Source organism: Athene noctua, chromosome 3 (genome assembly GCF_965140245.1).
Source record: "Athene noctua chromosome 3, bAthNoc1.hap1.1, whole genome shotgun sequence".
Taxonomy (NCBI): domain Eukaryota; kingdom Metazoa; phylum Chordata; class Aves; order Strigiformes; family Strigidae; genus Athene; species Athene noctua.
Genome location: NC_134039.1, coordinates 8,023,988 through 8,026,435, shown reverse-complemented (window position 1 = coordinate 8,026,435; position 2,448 = coordinate 8,023,988).

The following is a 2,448-nucleotide window of genomic DNA, read 5'->3' as shown; positions in this document are numbered from 1 at the left end:
GAGTGATTTGGTTGTTTTGATGAATTATTCTGCACTACAGGTTCTCTAAAAGATGTGATTCTTTAAAGAAACCGATGACTTCCTCCTCTCTGCAGCCTCCTGTCAAAGTGCTCTGCAGAGATCAGTGCTTTCCCAGTGCTCTTCTCATACAGAACATTGATACTATTGCCTCTTGGTTTTCTTCAAAGATACTAAAACGTTGGAATGATTTCCAAGGTGCCATTGCTCCTAGTCCTCACTCTGAATCATGGAAGATGTCTTCCATGATCATAGGTGTGACTTTTACTAAGTCTTCTCTTCTTCCTTTTCTTTTTTGATCCAAGTTACCTGTGGAGAACAGGTATCTGTATGGCTTTGCACTGTCAGTGTGTACCGTGTCCTTTGCTCCAGCTGAACAGTGTGTTTTCAGGAGGGGTAGATCCCTTGCTCCCCACAGGTCTCTTGGCTCAGCACTTCTATCACAAAGGCCTTCTCTGAGTCCATTTAGAGAAAGAAACTGCAAAACTAGAAACTCTGCGCAGCCTTGCTGTGCTTTCTCTATTTCAGAGACTTTGTTCGGGTTCATGACGCCTGTGCAGCTGTCAGTCACTGCCTCCAACGCAGATCCTTCAAATGTAGGTTTCTGTGACCAAGAACCAGGTTTGCCAAAGCCAAGCAAGGAATAGAGAACGCACCTGGGCAAACACAGTAGGAGGAGCACCATGGGCCAGGGTCAGAGAGATCTCCCCAGTGCTGGCCCCAGGGGGTACAGCTCCTGTCAGAAGTCTGCCAGCAGCTGGACCTCTCTGGCAGTGGTTTATTGATTTATGACAGATCCGGCTGGTGCCTTCTCTAAGAAAATATTACGTTTTAGACAAAAATGTTTAAGTTTGTCTGCCATTTGCCTGCCTTATGACCTTCCTTCACAAAGAGAGAAGAATGAGGAGAATGTGTCCCTTCACAATAAAAGGTGTCCAGTCTTCCTTGCCTAGGAGCCTAGCACTGATTTAGGCCAACTTGAAGCTGATTTCTGAAATCAGTTGGGGTATGTGGCCTCTGGCCAGTTGTGTCAGTCAGTCGAGCAGTGAAATATTTACTTGAGACAAAGGCAGTGCTACCACTAACAGCTCCTGTGCATAATGTACAGTCAGCATGATGCTTGTCTAGAGTGACCCAGTGATAGAGGTAAAATGGAGATCAGTTTTCCCAACCTCAGCTGGAAGAAGAGTATGGGGAACACTGGGAACAGGGATCCCAAGTTTGCTGGAAATTTCTAGGCATCCTAGAACCTGGTTTTGACAGAGATCTCAACGGCCTGCTTGAGTAACACCATGTTGGGACCCAGATATGGAAAGCTGAGACTGCATCAGCACTGTTAAAGAGCTCTAGGAAATATTTCCAGATGCAGGACTGTAGCTGTCTGTATTATCAGGACAGTCCCTGGAACATTTCAGCCTGGGCTAACTAACGCTGTCTCACACAAGTCTTAGATGTAGTTTGTGAGTTAATGCAATCTGTGTACCACTCACAACAGGCAGTTTATTTGGTGACTGTGCTTTTTTGGAGGCCAGGCTGGTTAAACAGCACAATTGTCTAGTCTTCCATACAGGTTGTGATCAATGCTAGAAAATGTCCTACATGTTTAATTTGTGAGTTTTAACCTGACCCTCAGGTTCAGAAACAGATTAAAAAGGTTGTGTCTCTGTACCCTCAACCCTTCAGACCCAGACATGAACAATGTGCAGCAGGAACCAGTTCCTGAGGCCCTTTTCCTTGCTAATGGGTGTTGCAGGGAGCTGGTGGAGACTTTTATTGGCCAGTATATATTTCCATTTCCACCATTGTATGCAGGAAAGGAAAAGGCAAAGTGATCAGCTCATTACTGATTGCTGGCTGGTGATAGTGTTGCTACAGTGCTTCCTTGTGCACATGCAAGGATTTTCTCCCATTCTCAAGTCAAACAGCCTGAGACATCTGCATAATCTGATCTAGAGCTATTGGGTCTCTTCCTGGATGACGACACTGCAGACTGAGTGCTGGGGTGAGCTCTTGCTGCTGGCTGCACAGCAGCAATCCATCTCCAGCTGAAACAAAGGGACACAAGTGACAAGTGATCAGGACCTGGCCTGGGTCACTGATCAGCAAAGTTCTCTCTGTTTTTTTTTTTCCATGAAAAGTCCATTTGGTCAGATGTCTCCATGGCAGCCTTGCAGGAGAGGATGTTCTGAACTGGTGGATGGCAGCCAGCATGGCTGCTATTGGCTAAGGGGCACTTAGCATAGTACACCCATCTCTACTACTGCCTGAGTATGATTTCAGGAGACAGGAAGAGGTGGGAAGAGGCTGGCTCCTCCCTCCATCCCGCCTCTTCATTTAGGGTGTTCTAGAAAGAAAGTACCCCTCTAAAAACAGCCTCAGTGATTTCCGAGGAAGAGGGCTATTGGAGACTGGGCAGCAAGAGCCCCCAGG